The 27456-nt window shown below is 42.0% G+C and overlaps 1 long non-coding RNA gene across 1 annotated transcript in view; it reads right to left on the bottom strand.

Annotated features, from left to right (window-relative positions):
* Window positions 1–27456, bottom strand: part of LOC104693428 — a 248792-nt gene that overhangs the window by 179544 nt on the left and 41792 nt on the right. The window contains exon 6 of the long non-coding RNA XR_005602585.1: window positions 18235–18359. This is a non-coding gene — a long non-coding RNA (uncharacterized LOC104693428). The remainder of the gene's footprint in view (window positions 1–18234; window positions 18360–27456) is intronic.

Below are 27456 nucleotides of genomic sequence, written 5' to 3'. Positions count from 1 at the left end.
TTTAATCACAGGACTCTGGAGTTTTAATGCCCCATGAGAAACAACACTAACTGATTTTCAAACCTATGAAAGAAAATTGAGGCAGGAGTCACCTTCCCCCACAAGTCCCACTACAAAATCCTGCATGTGGGAAATGAAATAAAGCATTAAGGAAATTAAATTATATTGAAAAGTTGAAATAAAAGAACTGAAGTGACCATGAAATGGTGGAATTCAAGATCCCTGGGGAAGTGAGGAGGACACACAGCAAGCTCCCTGTCCCGGACTTCAGGAGAGCAAACTTCGCACTCTTTAGGAATCTGCCTAGTAAGAGTACCACAGAAAAAAACCCTGTAGGGAAGAGAGGCCCAAGAAAGCTGGTTAATATTCAAAAATCACCTCTTCCAAACTCAGGAGGGAGGCATCCCAAGAAAGAGGAAGTCAGGTAAAAATGCCAGGTCTGTGTGGACAAACAAGGAGCTCCTGGACAAACTCAAACACAAAAAGGAAGTCTGCAGAGGGTGGAAACAAGGACAGGTGGCCTGGAAGCAATACAAAGAAATTGTCCAAGCAGCCAGGGACTTTTAAAAAATATTACACACAATAAGTACTTCTTGTAAGCTCCAAAGCACCAGAGAGCCATCACCAAGATTACACCAGAAATGCAGTTTAGAATCACATGGAAAATTAATATTTATTGTAAATCCTGTTGTGACAAAAACATCTTTCCATGTTCTCTAACCCTTTTTACAGTTCCCCAGCACACGTCCTGACAACCTTTGGGGCACACTAGAGCACAAGTATTTCCCAGTGTTATAACACCACTTTACAGTTCCCTGTTTAGACTGTAAATATAATTTTGTTGATGCTGCATGAGCTGCATTTTAAAGCTACAGATTTCTGGGTATTGACACATACTTAATCACATGTTAAATCAGACAGTTGCATGCTCCCATCTGTGCCGCAGAAGATTCTAATCTTTCTTGGGTAGGTAACAGTTTTATCTGACAAATATTTTCAGAACACAGCAGCTGAGCTACCATTTATTACCATTTCCCAAGAGGGATTTGACCTTAGGACCTCATGACATTCTGCAGCAGGTGCTATTTCCACACATGCTGCTTCAGTTGTGAACGGTGTTACAGAACTGACTTTTCTAAGAGAAATATACCTTGCTATTTTTCCAAAATCATAGAAATGCTATTGGAAGATATATCTGTCAATTTTAAATCAGTGTATTTAAGAGGTCAGTGAATATTATAGCACTATATGTTTTCATTTATTTCAAAGCACAAGCGTATGCAATAATTTTCAAGGAATACAAAAGCATCCAAGGAATCAAAAAGCAGATATTAAAGTCAAGCATACTAATGCTAGGGTGAGAGGAGCAGGAATCGGGACACATCAGCCTTGCTTTTTAGTGGGGTTTTTATGACTGCAGTATCAATGACCTTGATGACAGAGAAGAGCAGTATTGAGGCACTACTATATACACAACAATCCCAGGTTAGACTTTCTGTGGGACACAAGTTACTTACATGGAAAATCCAACATTTAATCTCTCTCCATCAGCTTCCTCAGGTGTGAAGCTGGCATAATAGGTATTTATTTTCTTATCTATCTCCAGAATGTGTTCAGTAATGCTAAAAAAAAAAAAAGTCATGAGTTTTAGCAAAGAAAAACTATTTAATTCCTCTCTCCCTGACAGATAGCTCTACCCAGTTCTGACCCTCACACTTCTGTCTCCTTACTCATTCATTGAAATCCCGCCAGATTATATTTTAGAACAGTTTATATTTCAACTGGACAGTATAAACATTTAATTATTGTCACCCAGTGACAACAATCTCTTGTACTGGAGTTCTAGTGTCTGTAATGCATTTTCTGAAATAATATATAACTGCTTTTCAGACACAAACTGTCTACCTCCTGCTCTTTTTAGGCCAGAACTTGTAGTTCCTGGGCAAAACTCCCACTGGAAGATTACGCATTTCCTACGTACGTCAGTTGGTTGATACCAGCTCCCATGTTGAGAATTAATAGTGCACTGTGTCTGCTGGGCCTAAACTCTTCACTGAGCAATCTAAGGCTCTACTGGGTATGACAGCAGGTTCAGTTCACAATTTCCTGTATTTCCTAAGTGCATCTGGGCCACAATTATATCACAAACTATCTCTTTTCTGGTTAGAATCTGTTTTGGGGGTTTTTTTACACCTAGAGTTACAGCCTTAGTAGGTACAAGTTGGTGCAGAGAAGTCAGTGAAAATATTAATAAAGATATAACTCAAACATTAGCCCTCCCTTTCTTTTCCTTTTTGTAAAAAAAAAAAAAAGCTTCAGCCAGAGATGGACAGTTAGATCATTATTAACTAATATCAGCTAGCCCAACAACCTCTTGTTCATGTACTACTTGTTCCTTGTTTTTAAGGGTGAGACAACAGGGTAGTATTTTTACATTTCATATAAACATTCCCTGAACAGGGGTGGAAGCTCGAAGTCACTTTTCATTCCTGATACATTCAAAAAGCAGCACAACATCTGACTGACTACCTCAAGCCTGTTTTCCAGGGATAGAATTAAATGGTGTTGAAAAGTCACATCAGTAGGAATTACTAGGTACTTTGGACTTTGGAGTTCTTGAGTTTGATCCAAAGGCTGTCCTTGACTTCCATACTATTTACACTGGATTCTTCATGAAGAGTATGAACAAGGATTCAGGAACCCAAATTTAAACATCCCTGCTCTTTAAAGTCTTGGGCTATGTCTTTCCCTTAATCCATTTCTCTTTGCTTACAGAGCTGGTGTGAAAACCTTATGGCATGTCTACACTATACAATGCAGAAATCCCTGCACCAGCTGGTGTGAGTACCCAGCATAGCACCATGCTGAGCCATTAGCCTGGGTCCTGGGAGTAGTATAGATATATTAGCATGGCATTATGCCCAGGCTAATGAGCTCAGGCTAGCTCTGCATTATACTGCTTTGATCCAGAACTAGCTCCTCTGCAGCTCACACAGCCCCTCATTGCACAGAGCACGCTTGTCTCTGCACCACTGAATGTTATCTGTTCCACACATCACAGGCCTGCTCCTGCAGACCCACTGCTGTTTGAGTGCCATGCCTGTCTGAATTCTAAACACTCCAGTATGCAAAAATGTCTGCTCCTAAACTGAAACTTATTTATCTATCCACATATTGCAATCCACAAATAAACACAGCACCTGCATCTCGCCACATTTCCTATTCAATACTGACTGCATCACATGCTTATATTGTGACTGAAACATGGAGTTTTAAATGAATCCCAGTAATCATCTGTTAGCTCTTTTGCCTTTAGTTTTGTGTGGCAAGGCAAGAATTCTGCATTTTAGTTTCATCACCCAGGTCTAAACATTGCTTCTTAAACCAAAACTTATATATTCTCTCTCTCTTGGCAGAAGCTCATCTCTTGAATAGAAGGGAGTAGATCACTGAAATAGAAAAAAACGTCATTGGCAAGACAGGTTGACTGACAGCCACTGCAATTAACTAAAAGATTTCAACTGCAATGTATTTCTGTGTCATGGGCAACAGTAATGATTAGAGGGACATGCACATATATGTATGTAACTGTATTTGTTACTTAGCAGTTATACCATGTCATCACTCTTAAGAGATTTCTTTCTTCCTGCTTACCTATTCCAAATGACCAAACATATGTCTTTGATCTGCCTGAAAGGATAAGTATCTTACCAAGGGTATGAGCACATGAATAGCTAAGTAAAGCTCCTGACACAGCAGAATGAATTTGCACACACCTAAGACAAAGGCTAAATGCTGAAATAGAACAATCAGAATAAAAAAACACTGAAACGAGCAAACTTGTAATTACCAACAGGAGCAACATCCTTTCCTCATCAATCCTCAGGCACGCTTATATTAAGCCATAAAGGGTTAGACAATTCTGGAGGGATAGTCTTTCAGGGTTTTTTTTGTTTAATGCTTTAGAGCGAAATCATGCTTTCCTTTCCCAGGGGTGCACAAGACAAAGAAGAGGCCAGATGGAGCCCTCTTCCCCTCCCCACCACACCTGGGCAGGGGCCAGCCTCAGCGCAGTGCCCAGGGGAGTGTGTGGAGCTCTGGCAGCCCCAGCAGCTCCCAGCCGAGCCAGGGGCTCAGCTCTCCGTCACCCACAGGCAGGGATGGCAGCGGGGGCAAATGTTCCCTCTATTGCAGGGCCCTGCGTCAGAGCACCTCCACTCTCACTGCAGCGCTTAGCACATCCAAGGGCCTCAATCCATCCCCTCGGAAGCACTGACATCCTTGCATGCTGCAGGCAGCCGCTATCCGGCTAAATCTCCAGAGCTAGTCCTGCCTCCAGGCACAAACACCGAGCCACAGCAGAGCCAGACGGGCTGTGCCAAGGGAGGACAATAACCTGAGCTCCCGGAGCAGCAGTGGCTGCTGCCTGCCGTGCTACCCAGGGATGGGCTGCAGGTTGCCAGCAGGACACTTCAGAGGTGCAGCCAGCACCTGGAAGCACTTCAGAGGCATACCCTGTGAGACAGGGACGGCACTTGCAAGGGAAACACACGAGACGAGCTTCCAGGGCTGCAGAACAGCTCCCTGGAGCCCTAATAACAAACCAATTTAGGTTTATTCTGCTCCACGGCGCAGCTGCAGAAGCGGCAGCACACTGCAGGGCTGACAGGAGCAAAAGGGACTCGGCGCCGGGGGTGCAGCATCCCCCTCCCACCACAGCTTGGCTGCAGTAACAAAGGCGCTCTGCAAAGTTCCCTGGCTCCCAGAGCCAGCCCTGCACTCGTAATCAAGATCGAGCACACGTGAGGGATCATACATGGAAGCGAACAACACAGGTAACAGGGTCAAACCTCATTAATGAGGAGACCACCCTGAAGCACAGCAACAAGGCGTGCCCTTGGCAGGGGCACGCAGAACATGGCACTGCCCAGAGCAGGCAGGAACAGCAGCCACTACACCACATCAAATGGCACTTCAAGGCGACACACCTGCTCCCCGAGCAGAACCAGCCAGACCCAGTGCCTGCTGCAGAGAGCCCTGGCGACTCCTGAGGCCCTTCAGGACCACCAGAAGCACTGTGGTCAAAGTACAAATGTGATCAGCTCTCAGGAGGAGAAAGGTTTCTTACACCGATCAGCTGCAACCTGACTTAAGAAGAAACCAAAAAATATGGAGAAAAATAAAGGCAAAGGTAGAAAGGGCTGCAATATTTTATGTCTTTTTTTTTTTTTGATTGTATTCTCTCATTTTGTTTTGTTTTCATGGCACATAATGGACACTACTTTAAGCCAAAAGAGAATCTCAAGTCAGTGCTGACTGTAAGAAAATAAAGACACCCTGTAACTCTGCCCTCACTTTAGCCCTAATTTCACTAACCATGTTATTCTCAGCACAGTAAAGTGGCTGAGGCCAAGTTACTCAGTGCAACTAGTCTCTCTGGTGCAGAAAAGGCTACAGCTACTCTCCAGATTCTATCTTTCTCATGGGAGTACTTCAGGAACACTATATTTTACATCTAAAGCAGAGCAGGGCTAACATACACTTTTCCTTGGGAGAAAAAATCCTGTAATAGTCACTGGAGTGTGCACCAGCAAGAACCAGCACCTCACATCACAGCAATAAAATTCCCACTGCTGCAGTGCACTGCAGCACTGGCAGAGTCTGGAGGGTGGTCACCCCAGGGCTTTCATAAAGACCCTATTTGACTGTTCATTTCTCTAGAGAGGATGAGGATGTTCCATAGGCACTTTCAAGGACAACTAAGCCTAGAGTACAAAACACATCACAGGAGAACCTGGGAGGGAGCAATGGATCTCCAGCTTGACACATGTTGGAAAGAGTTCCCATCTGTACGGCAAATTGCTCAGTCCTCTTGAGTTGTATTCAAGTATTTTCTTCACACTGCCACAGCATGAATTTCACCTATATGGAGCTCATTACAGGTTCTGCATGGGCATACTTAATGCCTTCTTCCCTTTCTGTCTCCTAATACCTTCCCACCTTTAACAAAAGTTCAGCATCTGTATAGCCTTCATATTCTGTGTAGACACTAAGGACAGGACCCCAGCACACTGCACCGCACCTCTCAGGTGTGTCCCCCACACAACAACCCCACTGCCTACATTCCTACACAACTCCAAGGCTGCAGCCCTGCTGAAGGTGAGCAGATCCCACTGCTGCCAGCCACAGCTTCTGAAGCTCTGCACCTTTATCTGGGCCTATGCTCACTGAACAGAGTCTGACAGTCAGCCAACCCATCAGCATTTCTGAAGGCTTCCCCCAGCCAGTGGCTAAGCCAGTCCCCATGAAAGGAGCTGCTGATGTGCAATTTGCAGAGGAGGAAGCATTTCAGAAACACAGTGTGTTGTGGGACAGACCTCTGCCCACTCTACCAAATCACGTGCCATCTTCATATGCACAATACAAGAGCACATTTGACTGTTAAGAGGTTTTGGGGGAAGGAGACTAACATAAAAAGGATAAAATTCTGCCCACCCAGCATTCACTGAGAAGGGCTTTGTCCATTGCTGTGATTATTTGTGAAAATTCAAAATAAATCCGTTTTCTTGGTGGTAACAGCATCATCATCCTTTCCTGTCCCCTTTCCCAAAAACCCTTAATAGCAAAGGTATTTCACAGGCAAACATTTCTTTTTTAAAAGGCAGAGCTCATCTTATTTTAGAATCCACCATCTACGCCAAGACTTCACACTGTGCTGAATGCATTACAACATCTACCAAAAGTGCAAAATACATTTTAAAAATGGTCAGGCAATACGCTGAATAGTTGTGGTTTCTGAACACTTGCCAGTTTTAGTTAGAGGAGGTTTTTTTACCCTGTGTAACTTATGGGCACATTGAGAAAGATATGTGTAAAGCGTTCTTGCAATCTATTATATCACAGCAAGGCGATTTGCAAATGCCTTTGTTCACTCAAGCACAACACATCCAGAACTACCCCTGTATTTCCCTTCCCGTCATGTGGTGTTACTCCTTTTCAACTTGAAATACCATATAAAGAAATTACTTTCGCTAGTTACAAACACCAAAGTCTAGAATACAAGTATCTGGTTATCTGTGGGAATAGAATGCTGTGACAACCAGGGTAAAAGTTACTACTTTTTCCTTAATTTTAAAACCAAGATAAGTTAGCCCCTCAAAAAGAAAAATAGTAAGAATCACAATGTGCAAAATCTTAGCCTATGATGAGTCAGATTAATGAATGACTTGCTTGCTAGAACTGCTTGTGAGTACAGTACTGCAAGAACCAACCAGACAGAGGATGCAGGATTTAGGACTCATATCCAGATCATATGAAAATATGATCTGAACCTTTGCCAAATATCAGCATAATCCTGATTTGAGTTCGCAGATAGGTTGGGATGATTCTTTTCCCATTACACTTTAGTTATGGGCACTTCTGGAGAAAAAAGAGGAGACAGAAAAGCCAACAAACCAGCAGGCAGCCTTTGTGAAAGAGACTGAAACAGGATCAGGGTTCTCCCTAAGGAGAGGAAAATAGCTGCAGATGAGTCAAGAGAGAAATGTAGACAAAAGCGGAAGGCAGCTTAAAAGATTTTTAAAAGCCCAGCAACAAGAACTACTGGAACCCTGATTTCATTAAGCGGGTCAGAAATGACAGATCAGAGGGTGTGAAACCAGAACTAGTTGGTCATTTTCTAAGTTGTTTTTCAAAAGAAAATGCCAATTAGTCAAAACCAAAGCTTTTGGCAGGAATATAAACACTAAGTTTGTCTGGAACATTTTCTTGGGTACAAGATGGCATTTCTGATCAGAGAAATCACGTCCCAAAAGCCAGTGCCCTGGAACAGCACTCCAATCCCTACACCAAAGGTGAGGTAATCCCAGGCTGACAGTGACCCTGGACAGTGAGTCTACCTGACCTCACACAAGTAGTCTGTGGATACACCAGCCCAGAGAACTTCACAGTGCACCCAAATTAATAAACCCACCTGCTCTTTTGATGTACCTGGATCATTTTCACCAAACAGACTCACACCAACCCTGTCTACTGTCTCTGCATCTTCCAGGAGGAACTACCTTGAGTGTGTCTGTACCCAAATCACACCCAAGCCATGCCATTGTCATGGGTGATCTATAGGTCCAAAAAAATCCACACATCTTAATATCACTAATGGTTTTGCTTAAATTTTGTCACTTCATTTTGACATGTAACTAAAATGCAAATTATATTCATATATTCCCTTATCCACAAAAAATTCATTCAAATCCATATAAACAAAAATTATAAAGCTGAAGAAAACATTTTCTCATGACTGAAAAAGAAAACCAAGATGAGGGTTTACTTCATTTCCTTATTCAACATTTTGTTCAAACCCATATATTCATGTGAATGCTTCACAGGCACTGGTTATACCAACACTCTGTTCAGCAACGGAAAGATGTCCCATCTGAGCTCTACAAGTTAAAATGTAGTCCGTGGCCATGCAACAGATATGTCTTTAACTTCTCTGCATATTTTTATTTTCTCTGTGGTTTTCAATTTCTATTTTATCTCTCCTTCCAGTTGTCCAGAGAGTTCTACTAACAAACCTTATGAAGTTCCTGTGAAAAGGAGACAGGCACTGTTCCTAGGAAAGAGGAGACTGCATGTTAGTTCAGTTCCAAAAATGGCTCCAGGTCCATAAAAACACCTCAGGAAACATTTGGTGTATGTATAGAGAACAAACACCTGCAGATTTCTACCTTAGTTACTCAAAAGTACCTGGCTCCCATGCTTCTCCAACAGGTAAAATTCCTGAGGATTCATGTGCTCTGAGCTGATTTCAGGTTTTGGAACAATGACTGCATCAGCCACTTTCTTATGTATAGAAACAAATACAGCTACTAATTTTGAGAACAGTATTACTCACTCCTGAAACTGAGCATGCTGGTTATTTACAGCACAATTTACAGCTTGACCATTAGTCAGCTGTTAAATTTTGCCTCGTGATAAAAGGTTTAGATCTGCTTCCTGAACAAATATGATCAAGCTTGCAAAAAGTGAAAGCAGATGGGAAGTTTTATTGCAAAATTACTGCAGAAACAAAAAAGGAAAAAAATCAATGGTGAAATATTGATGAAAATAAAATTCAGATGGAATGAGATAATGTGCAAATCACTTGGTGAAAAATACATCTCCAAATATGTTTTAAGAGACATTTCAGTTCCATGGTTACACATTTAATTTTCCAAACCATGAAATGTTCCATTATTGCAATAGCTTTGATTGGCTGTGATTCTGCCAGCAAAACTACTACAGAATTGTTATAATGATAAATTTTGCTGCAAGAAAAGGCTATTATATAAGAATGACTCTTTCAGATATTTATAGAAAGAGTTTTTATTTATTTATTTTAAGAGGCTATAATGAGAGAGGCTGGATTGAAAACAAAGAAAGAAAATCGGGGCCAATCAATATAATGTTCTCAATTAGTCTAAGTTTTTCATATTTTAAATTGTTTCAAGGCTTCAGAAAAACACAGAAGGAATCTACAGCTTTTACTGGTATTTTTAAGATGTATGTTTTCACCTCTCTGTTATGACTGTTCACTGATTCCTTCCTTCCTTCCTTTCTGCCTCCTGTCTCCTGTCCCCACTTTTCAGCCACAGGATAGTTTGGAATTGAAAATATATTTTCCTGTTATCTTTCTCTCTATTTTTTTCATGACTATTCAGATACGACAACAATTGTCCAGAAACAAACTATAAATATATTAATATTTAGCTAGCTAGCTACTCATCCATGCATACAGATAAACATTACATAAATGTGTGAATCTGAGGCAAAATTAATGACAAAGGTCAAGAAATACCACACAATCCCACCATAATAAGCCTCAGAAAGAGTATCCAAGTATTGTAGTAATACATTGGAAGTATAATAAAAATTTAATGTAGAGACTCATTTTCATTTAAATTTCACAAGTGTTGTGGGAAATACCTTTCATCACCACTCCTGAAACCTGAGAGCAAAACCACCACTTGGTGCTAGGAAGTTCAAGTGTAAATTTGTAAAATAAATCTTCTTTTGTCCTTTGGGGGTAAACTAGATTAGCAGACAAAAGCAGGAGAAGTAAAAATACAGCTACAAGCACATTCAGCAACAAATAAAGGCAACAGGAAGGTGCATGTTGCAAGCAGCAGTCTGGTAAAATTATGTATTCTTTTCTTTTCAAATATAATAAAAAAGTTCAGAATTAAAATCCATTAGTGAGTAAGTTAATGGATTTGTGACAATCCCAGAGAACAGGCTTCATTGTGTTAAGCTCTCTATCAATCTGCTTCTGCTGGTATTTTCCATCCTCCAGGAATGACCCTACCTTCACTATCCAAAGGGAGATTCTAGCTGGCCCAGTGAAGCCCCAGTGTAGTGCCAGAAGTCAGGCATTAACCCAGCAACTATTAGTGCTCTTCCTTAACAGGCCAGGAAAAGAGAAAGCAAACACATCCTCACAGCTTTTACTGTTTTCTCCAGATTGCAGGACATGTCTTAAGACACAGCTGAGCATACAAAGGACAGTGTAATTGGTGGAAGTCATTGCTCTCCAGACCTGTGTCTAAATAAGTTTCCTTCTGCAACTTTCCTATTGTGGGGTGCCATGTTAAGGTGGCCACTGGTAAAAGATACTGCCAGAGCAGCAGTCCAAGAGGTCCTCACCTCACACGACCCTGTGCCTCTGTGATAAACCACCAGATGCCTTCAGTGTACAAACACCCAGTACAGGCCTGGAGGCCAGAGAGTGCTGGGGATGTCCTGCTGCTGCTGCTTTTTCCAAGCTGCTGAGCCATCAAATTGCCACCAAATGGTCAGAGGCACAAGCCTTAGTTTCACAGCTCTGCCACTTTTCATAGGGCACTCACTCCCAAACTATGGCATGCTCACATTTGTGTCACTGTGGAGATGCCCCCACCTCCAGTACCAAACTTGCTGGACTGAGTCCATCTGTTGTTGCCTCCCTCATTTTATGGCTGTTGGGAGCCTGGACAGACAGCTTGCAGTGCCTCTCAAAACACTGTGTAGGCAACACCATGGTCTGCAGGGCCAGGACCAGATTTCTAACACCATCACCATATGTCTCCAGTCAGAGCACATAGCATCGATGTCAAGTCCAAGGAAGAGCTCTCTCGTTAGACATTTCCAGGCTTCTCTTAGGCCATTCAGACATGCTCTTATGGTTCCCACCAAGTATCCTGCAGAGCCAGGCTTTTGGCAACAAAGCCCTTGCATTCACAAGTGAATAAGCGTGGAAATTGTCTCATTAATGGCTCTGCACAGACACACTGAACTACCTCAATAACAATATACTACCAGTTTTTCATCTCACAGAGGGCTTGAATAAATGAATATGCATCCCATCTCTGTATTAAAGTCACAATCTACTTGGTTGAAGTACTTAACTAAATTCCTCACTGAACATCTATTTCAACTCCACACAGAGCTGACTCAACATCCCTCTCAATGCCACACTCAGCAAGGCAATGCTGTGGGACCTTGGAGGATGACGGTGTTCTGCACTGGAGGCTTTGAGAGTAAGATGATTCAGAATGAGTGATTCCAAAAGAGCCTCTAGATTCATTCCCATCTGCCCTACTCCCACACCACACTCAATGTGTTTCTTCCCACTCACTAATAACAGCTCTTGCCTCCTACATGCTATCAACACCTGACTGTCTTTTCTCACTGCAAGAGAGTAAGTGCTTATAATGCATTCAAAGCACAATTTTGTCTGACACATTTTAACTAATTCTCTTAAGGGATTTTTTTTTCCCTGCTAGAGCTGTTTCATTTGTAGGAGCAAATAAGCCTGAACGTCTCCTGCCACATCTGCTATCATCCCCTTATTCAATAGGCTGCTAAAGGTTACACTTCACAGAAGGGGATTGCCTTTTCCCACGCACACTGAACCTGATGAGAAAATCATGACCAGATAGGTACCTCTCCATTCATCCCTTCCGTACCTATCCGATATGCTGTGGCAAGCAAACAGCTGGGAATTGATTCATATGTGGGCAGTTCTACCTTTTCCAGCCTTGCAAACAAAATGCACCGATCTCAGGCAATACTCCACCTTGAAATACTTCCATGTCTTTCTCTTCTGCTTAGGTCGTTATAGTTCTTATAGCCACCTTATAATTCAACAGACTGGGTTCAAGTGAAAAAATAAGATTGAGAGAACACAGTTAACACTCTCCCTGACCATGATTAACAGGACACAGCCCTGCTCTCAGATGCAGAGCATGTTTTCTTTCTCAAGTAAGATCATCATGGTGATTGGGACTCCTGGCAGCCCACAAGGGAATCTATCTAGCCAGAAGGCTTTAATGCTGGTTTAGGACTATAATGAATCAAAATGTTCTGCCAACATTGAGTTTTTTACTAAAGAAAATAAATAAATCTAGCCAGCAACATTTCTACGCTGGCTCCTCTACTTTTAAAGCGTTCACTTTTCCCACCTAATGATTAAACTCAGCAAGGAAAAATGAGAGAAGATAGAGAATCTAGGTTCAAAAAATTTCAGCATATGGAATAAAAAGTTTCCAAAGGCTCAGGCTGACTAACACCGTCATGCTAGAAAAATTGAGAGAGAAATACAGGCCAGCATGAACTCTAACCTTAATATTACTGCAACGTTATCCACATATTTTACCATGGTTTCCTAAAAAATGAGGCTCACACAGTCACATAGAGCCAGCTTGTCTGTGTCTGATTATAAATTCCCTCTCCTCCAGTAACTTCTGAAGCCATTGGCCAATTTTAACCAACTTTGCCAGAGAAGCAGAGGTCTGAGAAATAAACACCTCTTATTTCTAACATGGAGACAAGAGACACCCTCTGAAGAGCGAGGCCTTACTTTTGCACTTCCACATGTTCTGGAAGTTTGGGAGCAGCTTTGTGTTATGTTTCCCAGAACTCTAATGGGTGGACACAATGTTGGCACAGATAGTAGCTGCAACAGGCACTCACATGACATCACATACAGGACCTTGGCTATCTCCCCTCACTTACAGGGAGACCAAAGTGAGGGACAGGAGCAAGAAAGACGTCCAGTCTGGTAAGGCCAGCAAAAAACTGCCAATGATTTCATCAAGTTGGGCACAATGGGCCCTCAGCAATACAGTCAACAACTCTAAACACTTTCCAAGGCACGTCAGAGCTGCAGGGAGATACTCTTGCATCAAGCTTCTCAAAAGCTGCCTTCATTTGGTTCCATGCTGTTCTGCAACACAAAGTCAGCAAGTGCACTTTCTGAGCATGACATCTGTGCTTGCAAGAGAGGGAAGACAGCACTCCGCTATACACAGGTGTTGCTGTTTAAAGCATGTGCCCAGAAAGCTGAGTGTACAAAAAGAGAAGCGCCCTTTGTGCACTCTTTTGGGAGCCAGGAGCCACATTAACAGCTGCACAATGGGAGGAGAGTAAGCAAGATCAGACAGGTCAATTAGATGCAGAAGTAAATGGGAAACCTCAGCTACAAATTTTCTGTAGAGCCTAGGTTCTGCAGGAGCACAGGAATTCACCAGTCTCACTATTTATTTGGAATCATGAAGGTTTTCCACAACCAGGATTTTCCAGCTCTCTTATAAACGGTGTACTGCACACTCTTATGAGCCAGTTGTTTCCTGCTTGGTTAAATAAGCTCACTACTTACTCTAAATTCCACATGTTTGCAATCACAATCAGCTGATCTTATCTCTGCAGAGTTTTATCAGGTGTAAGAATTAACAGGCTCTACACTCCCTCAGACAAGGGAGAAGGAATACCTAGGTGAGCACCTTCCATGCCCACCTTCCCACCACATTCCACACACTCACACACATGTGCCAGACAGCACAGGGCAGCCAAGCCCCTTGCTGGGACCAGGGCCTCCTCCCCAGCATGGCCAGCAGAGCCCTTGCAGGTGGGACCAGAGCAGGGGAGGGTTGGCCAGGGTGCTGCCTGCACCCAGCATGCGAGGGAACCACAGATGACGGCAGCACAAGTATTCCCCGGCAAGACTTCAATTCCTCCATGTTCATAATTCCCTACTGTCACTGCAGAGGTTCCCAAGGACTCTTTCTTGAGCCTTCTCAGAGGTGGCAGGGGAAGGGAGTATTTCACCTTCTTCTGCTGCCCAAATAGAGCATGTATCAACCAGCACACCCACCACAGTTATTCTATAAGGAGCAGCTGGTAGTCTTGAAAGTCATGCCTGAATATGAAGCTACAAATCATCATGATTTTCTTAAACTGATGCTGAAGGCTCAATGAAATACAAAGCTCTTGATGCTAGACATTGTACCAAAACCAGAATGAGGGTGTCCCTGCTTTGGACTCAGGGTTGCCACAATATATTAATGTTGGCCAAGAAGATTCCTTGGAATCTGTTCAACTCCACAGGTATTTTTGGAAGTCTTACTCCTCTGCTGCTCGACTTCTTCAGTCTTACTGCCAAAGCAGGTCCTCATTCCCTTACACAAAACCTAGCTCTGCACAAGATACTCCATTCAAGACACTTCTGCAAAGCCATGACTGCCAGGCAGTTAAATCTAACCACTCCGTTTAGTTGGCTGCCCACACCAGCACGAAGCCCTACACAAAGGCTGCAAAACACTAACAACCTGCCTGCTAAATAAATTGAACTGGGTTGATCTTCAAACTCTTGTGGAAAGATCACTTCCAGGACCTGAGTAAGCTAGCATTTAAGAAGCTCAAATACTTCCACAGCATGCTGCAGTCACATCTGTAATTTCTCCCTTGCTTGCAAGAAAAAAATTGCAGAACAGGCCAGCAATCAGGCCACAAACAGTTTTTAATTCAAAGAAACAGAACTGAAACACTGAAAATACATACTGAAGTTGTAATCAATATAAAGAGTTGTGCATGCACCTCTTCCTCATTATATTGTGATTTCCCTCTCCATCCGTTTATGTGCCTCTCCTAAGCCCTCCCACACCGGATACTTCCAGAATCCCTTGCTTACCAACCTGCACCTTCATTTAACCCTCACCCCTACTTCTGTCTCTCCCTGCCCCTCCATCCAGAAGTCTCCCTCCTTCCTGGAACATAGCATTGCTCCTGTTGTATTCCAGAGTACCCAAGCTTTGGGTTTCCCTGTCCCTCTAAGTACACAAGACAGAGGAATTCCCCTTTCAGACTATGTACCTTTTGACTTTTGCTACCATATGAGGGAAAACACTTCTCCATCCACAACATTTCTATATAAAACAGCCCTGTGTTAATCTGGGCCCAACTTTGTTCACTTGGCACCTGCTAACCTCTCACTGGGCTGTCATATCACAGACAAGCTTTCAGACTTACTTTCCCCAAAAGCCAAAGAGGCAGGTCAGGTCAGTTTTAGGACACTAAAGAGAGAGAGCCTTTGCTGGCTGTGATTCTGCCCTAATGGTCCTCTCAGTCAAGAGGCCTCCTCAGGTCATGGTGGCCATTTATAACCAGGATTTGACTTCAGTTTAAATTATGCAAATCACTTAAGTTTTGCAAAAAAAATAAAAAAAAAAAAAATCAACACTTCGGCACAGTTTCCAGTGAAGGCACAATGTTGTTGCAGCCTGAGACCAGTGAGAAAAGCTCCTGATGTCAGCACTACTGAGGTGGCAAACAGCATCCCCCCAGGAAAAAGGCCTCCACACCTCTGGCATATTTCCTCCATGAAAATGTGCTGTAAGCTGAAGTTTCAGAACTGACACATCCCACCCTTTGTGACCCTTCACTGTTTTGCTGGCTACCTCACCGCAGTCTCGTAACAGCTATGTGCCAGCAAGTGGGGTGGAAAGTACCTCTGACCACTGAGAACTGCTATTCCACACAGACTTCACACCAACACAGACCCTGGCACAAGCTGCTACTGCAAACTGAGGATGGCACCTCCACAGATAAGAGCACAGAAGGGCCTCAGGAAGAGCAGTGTGCAGTTTCTGTTTTGGTAATGAATCACAGAACCACAGAACCATTTTGGTTGGAAAAGACTCTAAATAACAAGTTTGATTAGGTGTTTTTTGAAGAGACTTGCAGTGTTTTCTGCACACTTTCCTACCCTTTAAGCAAACAGACTCTATGGTCATAGAGGAAAACCCCTGAAAACTGATAGCCATGATCTCTCACCCTTACAAAATAACAACATATCAGAGCATTCCACAGTTTCTATACTTGAATAAATACATAACATAAATACAGTTGTACAGATGATTTACAAAATGTCAAATTAAGCTCCATGGGGACTTCTTTGTTTTTAAATGACAGCATTTCCTTTGCAAGTAACTCTACAATAGTCAGGCTTCCAGAGCTTAGAACTCACAATTTTTCTGCCAGTTTTTTCACTCTCCAGGATTGTTTCTCTTCATATCATCAAAAGGACTGTTGCTCACTCCTGGACAATGTTATCTTTTGGGACACTGACCTGTTTTGGGCCTCTGAGTAAGGCTGAATCTTCTGTGTGATAAGAAACTGTCCAAACCCCTTCTGAATGTGTTGCAAGGCAGACAGGGATTTCTAAAACTGTTTAGAAAGTTCTTCCATCCTGTACATATTTCTCTAAGCAAATATTTATTTAACTGACTAAAGTATTAGAGATATAATTTTATTTAAAGACATAATTTCAATTTCCATTTAAAACCACTTTATTAGTTCACCATTTAAGACATACTCAGCTGAAGCATCATGTCAAATTGCTAGTGTAGATGCAAATGTTTTATTCTAAAAATTGCCAAGTAACACTGATTCATAATGCAGACACATCAAATAAAGAGTGGAAGTTAGTAGTTTCAGTGTTTCTGGCATGCTTTCTTAGCAACAAAATTTGTTTTATTCCAAAACCTAAAAACTGACAAGTATTTAGTCTTGGATACAATGGGATTTGTTTTTATTTTTCACACTTTTTGCATATATGAAAGAGATTTTTTACATAGTATTTCAAAACAATAATGTCTCTTCCACAAATATCAGTAGGACTGCACAAGGAAATCAACTTTGTCTCTGAATTTATTCACGGAAGCTGTACAAACCTAGTAGAAACTCTACTTCAATATCTGAGTCTCAGTGGCTCTTCCAGCATTTTCTAGGACACCAACAGTTGTTACTACAGAACTAGAAGTCTCTTATTTTTCAGGAGATATCCCAATATAAAAGACTAACATGCTGTAATTGCTCTTGGTTGATGGATTCAGCCTAGAGAAAAGCAAATGAAGAGCAAGTGAAAGCAACTGATTCCTATCACCAACTACACAAAAAGGCCAATGCATTGGACTATTCACAAGAGGAAAGAAAACAGCAGCACAGGAGCAAGCATTTTCCAAGAGAATTTTAAGTCACAAAAGCCAATGATACAAGGCTCCAAAACTACAGGAGGAGATGCAGCTGATTATACTAAGGAGTTAATTTAAAATATGACAACAGCAGACAAGTTATTTATCTGAGATCTTTTAACTCAGTACCACAAGGAATAGGAACATGGAGTATTACTCTGTCAGGAGATGTGTTAGGTCAAGAAATTTGTTAGTATTTTACATCTAAAGCCTCAGTTTGGGGGACTGCTCTCTTTGCCATCTTGTAAAGTCATGCATACAACAAAGTTCAGAACTGTACTAAAAAACCGATTTATAAAATCACAACAAGAAAATCTACTATGCGGTTTAAAAAAGAGCTAAACACCTCCACTGCAAGCATGTGCTAAACAGCAAGGTGTTAAATGGGGTCTGCTGAGATTGCCAAAGTAGCAATAAAATAGTTCAAGACTCCTTTAACCTTCATTTCTCTGAAAGAAAATACAAGGCATTTCTTAACAATTTCAGTGGGCATAAGGCAGGGATTGCAAACCACAAACCCGGCCTTGTAGTAAACCTTCTGAGGAAACACTGGCCCTTTTTCCCAGAAGAGCATCATTATAGTTTAGTCTCTATTCTTCTAATGTTCTGTTTTCCAAAGCTAAAGCAAGATCATCCATGAGGACCAGATGCTTAAAAAACCAATAAATATTCTAAGAACTGATATTTGGTTGAAAAAACGACTTTGATAGAAAGTGCTTCATCCACCTCCCAATAATACTGAAGCACTCAGTCACACTCAAAGTTGTGCAAAACCAAGGAAAAGTTGAACACTCAGTGGAAATGATTGGTGAGAGTCCCAAATCCTGCAGTGTTCAAAGGTGCTGTACGTGCAGTATGAACTAAAATCACAGATTAACTTGCTTTTCTAATGTTGAGGCTACATACACACCTTTTCCATGTGAGAGAGTCAGCTGAACTGGAGTAAACATGCATCCATTCCAGGAAGATGGATTGGACAGTTGAGCCTTGGAAACATGTGAGCCTGCAGCACAGTAATGTGAAAAAGGTGCTCTCCTGTCAATGAAATATTTTTTTTCTTGAAAGAGTTCAATAAAAATGTTGATAACCCCACCTACATCCCCAATAAGCTCATTCAGAACTGTTGGAATAGCTGTCCATAAAACAGTACAAAATCACCCCAAGCAGAAGCAGATGGAACTTAACTGAAACAGTGGCAAGTGCATCTTACACAGCACTTACAGCATGTTTTGCCTCAGGGTTTATATATTTGCTCACAAAATTCTACCATAAACATCTGAATGGGTTGTAAAGATACAAGGCAAACTAGATCATTTCAATCATGCCAAATTTCCCCTGCCCAATTTTGGCTCCTTTCTCTCAAATTTGCCAAATTTAGGCATTTTCTAATACCTACAGAATATAAACAAGCCTTTTTGGTAAGAAGTATTTTCTTCAAATCCCAGTCTTGGTGTTTCAAGCTATATAATCCTAAAGCCTTGTCCCTACAAAGGACTCCATGCTGTATGCTGCAAGAATTCTACTGCTTCTTAAGAAGTTCTTAAAAATGTTTTCATTTTTTAAAACACCTTTCCTCAAATCCCAGCTTCTTTACCATGCTACTGCTCTCTCTACATTCCAGTAGAAAACTGCTCTCTCTACTCCTTTTCCAGTCATGTGGAACCTGTAACAATTAGAAGTTTCTGCTTGTCTCTGCTCTGCCTCACTCTTTACTCCCCTGCCAGTTGCTGCTTACAAAGTAGATACCTGTCCAATGATTAAATCAGTTACTCAAAAATAAATTAAATGCTATTTTTAATGGGCATTTATTTGAGGGAAAAATATCATTGCATTCTAATATGTTTCGTTTGATGCAAAGCAAGAGCATTTTAATAAATAATTCATATCAACAGAATACAAAATTTACCAGCCTACTACTTTTAGAAATATGAATACAATGAGATAAGATGTACATACACACACGTACTCAGCTGTATTGTATTTTCAGATTCCCATTATTACAATAGTCCTTATCATCTCTGATACATGGAAGTTCCTGTCTGCAACAGGGTAAAAGACAGATTTCTTGCTAATGTATGTCTCAGTAAATTAGATAAGGAAAAGAACAGAGCATAACATTTACCCCTCACTCTGTAACTTGGTCAGTTATGCAAATACAAGTAACACCAAAAAGTAAAGACTTTGGAAGAATTATCATCAGCAGGTCTCTTTAATTTGGCCTCAAAAATTCATGGAGACAGATCTCCAAGGGTCAGTCTATATTTCTATATATATGTCCAGGCAAAACCTGCAATTTTTCTATATGGCTACAGTTCCCATACAATGTCCAAGAGAGAAGGTTGAAACTGAAGTAGTCCACAAATGTTCCTAGCACAAGCAAGGATCCTTGCAACCCACAAAATGCAGAGGCATTTTTTAGCATTTCAAAATCACAGTGATAAAATGCTTTATTTGTGGAAGTATAAGTCAGTCTCTGGGCACCACCTGAATTCTGATGTTGAGTAGTAAGATAAGTAGGGTTCACAGGCAAAACAAGTGTGCAGAGAAGAGTATCAGTGAACATGGGCCTGGAAACAGACTCTGCAGACTGAGCATGTTTCTTTGAAATCCTCAAGATGCTGCTGAGGCATGAAGCACATGCACTCTACTCCCTACCCCCAAAACAGACTCATTCCTAGTATTCATTTGGCCAATGACCTCAGTGAGAAGAGCATTAAGTCCCTGTTGAAAATGCAGATTTGCTACAGAAACTCTATAAAAAGTAAATCAAATTACAAAAAAAAAAAAAAAAATCTCTAAACAGCAAGTGTTTCTTTCATCTGTTCCTGACTTCCTTATTATTTCAGTGTTGGATGTAGAAGAGTAAATAAATCTCATTTTATATCTGTGACACAACTCCCAGCTGTGGTTTCCTCAAGTCCTTCCAAAGCAGCTTTTTGGCAAGTTAAAATGATTTGGCACAATCATAGTCACAGAAAATATATTTTATTCCTAAAAGGATTATTCAAAGTTTAACTGGCTGTAAGAGCACCACATCCACTGACACTCTCAGAAACCAGAGAGAACTGATTCTCTACTGCCTGGCATACACCCCTCACACCTTATGAAAATTTCCTCCAATATCCTCACTTTGAAAACTGCCAGCTTTATTTCAAAAACCAAAGATACAGCAATAGGTATTGTGGCAATGTTCATGGCTGGGACACTTGTTCATGGGAACCCTACTAAAACTCTGTTTTTAAGTCTCACTTAGGCTCAACAGCCAAAATTCAGCTCTGAGTTTGGACCTTCCTGTGCTGAACCCAAACCACTGCTATGGGGTGAAATCCATTAAAATCCTCCAACAGTTTTCCCATTGAGATTGTGACACAAAAGTGTTTCCATTTCAGTATCTCCTGAATAAGAATCATTTATTTTTACAGTGCGCCTCCAGCATTTCCCACACACTTACCAGCTGAAGAGAAAAATCCTCAACCCCATTCTGAATTTATCATCACAACACCTGCTCTCTGTCAAAGCTCACTGAGGACCCCAAACAAACCATCCTCAATGGGCCTCCAATCACTTTGCAATTTTGTGTTGCTTTTCAGCATGCCAGGCATATCCCAAACAGCCTAACCCACAACCAGATGGTCAATACACAGGGGGAGACACCCACAGACTTTAAAAACAAACAAACAAATAAATCAGAATTACCAGTATTTAGTGTCTGGTTGTGTTGCAGCATTTAGGCCAGGACCTTAAAAAAAGTGCCTGAGAGCACATTCACAATGTAGGAACCCGCTCCCAACCTAGACTTTATTTCTGCCAACAGGTTGAGTGGGGAGCAGAGGGGGGGAATAAATCTAAAAAGCACTTCCTCTCCCCCCGTTCCACAAATGCATTATTCATAAAAGCCAGGGATTTTTTTTATTACCTGGGGATTTCACTTTTATTATGTTCAAAGGACTGTTTCAGAGAGCACTCACTCCCCTGCAGGCAAATACGCTGGGTGTTTTTACACGGCAGTATAAATTACAGTGAATATCTAAATAATACTGGCAAAACCTCAACAAAATCGAATAGCCAAAAACATTAGGGACAAATTGCCCTTGCACAATTTATTTCATTGTTTGGTGGAACTCCACAGAGAATCTGGGGCCCCTAGTATACTGTATCTAAATTGATTTATTCTTACTATCACAGGGGAAGTCAATAAACTACTCCTTTGCATAAGTTATACCGACATTAAAAAAAAAATCCTAAAAGACTACACAAATGGCTATTTTTCCTCAACTCCTGAGCGTCTACAAAGAGGTGAGCCACATAAAGATATATGTAGTCATTCTCATAAACCTGATTAGTAAAGACAAGGCATAACCACAGCTTAAAACAGAGAGAGAGAAAAAAAACAACGCTTTTTTTTCCACTCTCAACAGAACATATTTCAGATGCTACCTCTGCTTGTTGTAATCACATTTCCAGTCTGAATCACAAATACTCCAGAAATCTATCTTGCTCTGAAGAGCCAAAATATTTATTTTTATTTGACCTCCTACTAGGTGCATTCATGGGAAAACAAATGGATTCTACTTGGGGCATGTCCATTTGTGCCTGTATCCCAGAAACCTGAAACCAGGCCAGCATTCTTCTGATTGAATAAAGCTGAGTTGTCTGGGTTAAATCTGTTGTCAATATGCCTCGCTTATGCAGTGAAATAGTTTCTTGTTAAGCAAGACAGAGATTTACTGTAGGCAAGATATGGACTTCAAATGCATCAGCATGGAAGGGAAGGATAGAAATGTATTAATTCTTCAAGAAACACTGGATAAATGTACTGTATACCTTAGCAGGAAGCTCTTTTTCTATGAATAATCATGGTCTTGAGTCAACAGACTTCGCCTATTTAAGCTATCTCTTGCATCAGAATCCAATTATAGCAAAGCCTACAGAAAACAGGTTTGGCACACTTTAATATTTTGGTATTGATCTAATTTAGCTCTGGTTTCAATTACAACAGGGAGCATTTTTTCAAGAGATAGATTTTGTTTGTTGGACTCTAAATTGCTTTTTTTCCTTATTGTCTCTGATCCCACTATCTGGGTACTTTTTCCATGCGTATTGCTGCAGTTTTAGAGGTTTTACCCATTTTATTATGAACTTTTTACAGGAAAGACATCAAATCCAGCTTTTCTAAGTAATAAGGAGTGAACTCAATACATTTAAAAACTGGGCTGGCGTTTCTGTAGCAACCATTCCACAGTGATGCAACTGAATTTGACATCAAAGAACAAATGTATCAAGTCATCCTGACAACTGAAACACTTGCTTTAAGAAGAATGCCTACATCTATCTGGAACAAAGACGGATTTTCCTAAGTAAAATGAGTATTTTATTTAGTAATATATGCATACCGTATCATCCTACTTGAGGCATCTTTTCTCCCATCAATGTGCATAACTGCCACAAAAATTAGCTGAAGTTATCCGCAGAAACTGAGGAGAATAGGTCTTTTTATTTCATTTTCAGATGTATGGAAGAATTGTCTCATTTTCCATTTAATGACATACAGAAGATATATGGAAGTAATTTTCTTTCTTCCTGCTGAATTTGGCTTTAAACTCTGCAGCTTTATGTCTTACATTCATTGAAGGGAATGTCATCTCTACAACCCAAAACAGTTACACATATTTATAAACTACATCTAAGAAATTACCCCTGGTTAACAATATGTACCTTTCAGCTACAAAGCCCAAAGCCTGACAACAGGAAAATTTTGCTGCACTGTGCTCTCCCAAAATACAAATCGCATATGTTGATAATCTGGAATGTTTGCTGAATTAAAGGAGGATTATGAAATCATATCAGTGATTAGAATCATACACTGCTGAAGGCAGATAGCTGGAGTGTTGAAATTTCTAAAAAGGAAGCTGTCAAATAGTAGGAAGCAATTTGCAATGATCCATAGCTTTGTGAATAAAATTGCAAACCTAGTGCTCTGTTAAACTCCAAGAAGTGATAAAATTTGAATTCAGGGTTTATAATTCCGAAATGAAGTCCATTTCATGGACTGCCACAATTTCTAGAAAAACATAAGAGATAAAGGAACATTACAAACTCACTGGAACCGAGACAGAGTTCCTAGTGTTTCTTCAAGCATGAAAAGGCATGACACTCAGGATAGACTGCTTTTTAAAACTCCCTGTTGGTATTGCTGGATGTGAGATACAACTGTTCAGCCCGAAAGAGAAACATGCAGTACATCCCTCTCCAGCCCAAACAGCAACAAGAACTGTGCAATTTTTTAGCTCAAGGTAGCTTCTACCTGCAACTTCCTTCTGATGTGGAAGAAGAGTACACCCAAAAATTGCAGCTTGTGCTCTTGAGACTGTTTTAGAACGAAACCCATTTCAAAATAATTCAGGTGCTTTTCAAATGTCATTAAAATAAAAATAAAAATTTATTTAGGCTGCAATATGTCAAAGGCTTTTGCATCTATATTGGAAAAATGGATGTGCTCCTGTCTAACCAGAGCACCTGCCATTGAGGCTCCAGTTCTTCCAACACAGATTCCTGTAGTTAGATGTCAGGGGATCATTACTTGAAAAGAAAAAGCTCATTCCAGTAACAATGGTCGTTTGTGTACAGGCTCCTGATGAGAGACACCACTTAAAGATTCAACGCTAGTTTTAGCATTCCTGCTTCTTGAACAAGGAAACACCTTTAAATTTGACCCCAAAACTTAAGCTGCAACATTGAAAATGCCTCATCTGCACATGCAAGGCTTCGCCCAACAAGCAGCTCTTTCCTGGGAGCAGGAGAGCAGGTACAAGCTGTGGTGTGGGGAAGTAGCAAGAGGCCAGCAAACACTCTGCAGACAAGGTCCCGACTCCATTTTTACTACTATACACCAGCCCTGGAAGCTGCTTCTTTCCCAGCTGCCCATCTTCTCTGGGCTGTAGTGACTCAAGGTGGGCACTTCTCCGTAAGTGCCATTAGTGAGGGCTGGTGAACTCCTCTGGAGTCTGTCCTGGCTCACACGGAATTACCGTGGCATCAGGAACATGTCACTGCCTGTTTGTGCCCAGTCTGGCCCACAGGCTCAGATCCGCAAGGGAAATCAGGATCCTGCTAAGTCTCAGGCAGTCCCAGAGCTGTGAAGGGGCATTCCCAGCACCTGGCTGGTTCCATTACAATTGGTGTGGTTGTATCTGTACAAGGAGGGGCTTGCCAAGTTTCCTTGAGTTCACGTTTATTGCTGCCGTGCCCCAGGTAAAGCAAACGGCAGGTAATTTGAGCATTTCTGTCCTTATTTGTTTGTGTTCCATAGGATTTCCTCGGCATAGCTGACATCTTGGGCAGCCTGCGTCCTGCTTCACGCACAGACTTTATACCCATCGCACCACCGCGGTGAGGGGCTTTTTTATTTCAAAGCAAGCCACTGAACACTACCCGACCCCCAGCCCCAGCGCGGAGGTGGCCGGTGGCAGGTCCCCAGGCCGGGCTGCGCTGGCCGGCGCCACCGGAACGGGAAAGCCCTCATCGTTCCCGATTGTTTTCCTGAATGCCTCAGCGAACAAGGGCGAGAGGAAACATCAGGGCCTGGCCGGCGGCCACGGCTCGCTCGCGGCAGCTGCCAAGGCAAACATGCTCCGCCTGCGCCGCCTCAGCCGCGGGGTCCCGGCCCGGGGGGACGCGGCCCTTCTGTGCCGAGCGCGGCCGGCTTCTCACAGCCCCTTCGTGCCAGCCCGGGCAGGGGCAGCCGGGGGAACCTCCTCGCCCCTCAGAGCGTTGTTCTGCTTGGAACAAAACCTGCCCGCAGCCTCGGAGGTAGAAAAATAAAAGCCGTTTCCTCTCACACAGGTGTTGTGGGGCTGGGGGGAGCACCACAGAACACACCGGGCCATGCCAGGGGAGCCGCCATGAGCCCTATTGCCCAGCTCCAGCAGGATCGGATCCTGGGAAATCCTCCCACAGCAGCCACTGGCTCTTGTAGCGTGCGGGAGGGAGAGGAGGACGAGGTACAGACAGAAGTGCTGCTGTCACCAGGTTGCCTTTGCCCACACATCCTCTGCCCGTGCCCAGGCAGTAGTAAGGCTGCAGGGTGCCCCATCCAGCCTCCCAAAGAGCCGTGTCCTGGTCACCGTCCAGCTGCCCATGGGGCAAAGCCGGGCTAGGATTTTGCGTTTTGAGATGGGCACGGTGGGAGCACATGTGAAAGCAGTTAACTGTGCAGTTATTTGGTCACAGAAATTTACATGCTCAGCTGCTGAAGCAGGAGGCTGTATGGTTAACTGGAGATGTTTAATAGATTCGTAGCAATGGGTGATGGGGCTTTTATGTCCAGTAATCTGTTCAGCTCCAGACCAGGAAACAGACAGTGAGTTCGTACCTCTAAAGCATTCCCTTCAGAGCAGGGGCAGAGGCGTAAAATCCAACCCAGGGCAGAGGCAGGACGAGCCATGCTTTACTCTCAAATCCAGTCACCTGTGGGATCAGAACAGCTGACATGCTGCCAGGAGATCACTTCCTCCCACTACCATTTTCCAGGCTCCACAGGCAAAGTTTGGGAATCATCATTTTACAAGCATCAATAACTTGCAAGAAATTTTCCAATCTCTACCAACATGTTTTGAGTTTGCAAGAAGCTCCATTACAGAGACAGCTCTTTAAAAAGTAAAAATTAGGGAGATCAAGATAAGAAAATAAATACTGCTGACCTAGCATTCCTTTGCAGGGGTGAAACACAAGGCAAATCTGGCATTTCCTATTGCTCTTTGCAAACATTGCTTCTTTGGAGGCAGGATGGATGGAGCAGTGGACTCGGGCTCAGGACACCTGGACTTCATTTCCAGCTGTGTCACTTATCTGCTGAGTAACCTTGGGATATTGCTGTAAAATGACACTCAAAAAATCTATGAATGAGAAGTGCTGCACAGGAACTAGGCTCTTCTGCCATCTTCCCACAGCACTGACACGCAATCCTATGTCACAGCTGGCATTTCTGTCACAGCTTGCTTACAGTCCTCATCCTACAAAGAGTTCTCTGTGGAAGGGCCTTCTAATAGAGCAGTTCTGTTTGTAAGAAATGAGTCCAAAAGAGATGTTTGAAGCCAGAAGGATACTTCTACCTGGATTTTTAATAGAGTTAAGATCCAGGTTACAAATTAAAATCCACAGGACCAAGAGAGCATTTCAATTTCAGGCATATACTCTGTGGCATTGACATTATTCCTTGTATTTCTAAAGTCCCATTCACAGCAGCTGCAATCGAAAAAAACCCAATAATGGTAGGTGATAACTAGGTCTGTTCAGTCAGACAAAAGTACCAGTCAGATTCAATTTCTGTAGACTACTGGGATTTTATGCCATTGAGAACAGTATCCATATGGCTGTAACACCAGTTTTCCATACTCTCAGGTAAAAGGTTCCCAGAAACCAAAATAAGGTGGAATCTATTTCAATCCTGCCCTGTTTACATATGAGGGGACACCTGTTTTCATGTAAATCCTTAGCAGAAGCCAGTGAATTGATGTGCCTGTAGGACTGAGGCCTCCATTTTAAAATCTTTAAGGGATTCTTAACTGAGCTTTATCATCAGGAGAGGATCAGTTTAACATCTGAATCTCCTAGGAGCCATATATGTGATTTATCTGCCTGAAGGTATAGAATCCCATGCTGCCTAGGAAACAGAACCTTGTACAGGCCACGGGACATTTATCTTACCTTAATGTTTGTTAAATACCCATTGCCAAGCTCTCTAAATATTGAGCGTCAAAAAGATTAGTCAGAAAAACCTAAGAATCACACTTATCTGATGCAGCAATACCAAATCCTTCATGATGTCTACCAGAGCGAAATAAACAAACTCTTGTAATAAAACCTTTTTTTCTTGTAAAACAAATCCAAGTTTTTCATAGGTTTAGAAAGTGTGGTTCTGGCCAAGGCAGATAAGTGACCAAAACAGCAATGAGGGGCTATATATACAAATATATTGCTTTGTGGATAATTTTACCTATTTGCACTAAGTTATTCATTAGCTGAACATCACTGGCATGTAAAGACTGGCTCTAACCAAATAATGTGAACTTTTTTTCCCATGTTTGCTGTTGTCCACACATTGCAAAATTCTCATATGTATCATGAAAGACCT

The sequence above is a fragment of the Corvus cornix genome, chromosome 9 (assembly GCF_000738735.6).
Source record: "Corvus cornix cornix isolate S_Up_H32 chromosome 9, ASM73873v5, whole genome shotgun sequence".
In the NCBI taxonomy this organism is placed as follows: Eukaryota; Metazoa; Chordata; class Aves; order Passeriformes; family Corvidae; genus Corvus; species Corvus cornix.
Note: the sequence above shows the minus strand (reverse complement) of the source record. Positions and strands in the feature narration are given on the sequence as shown.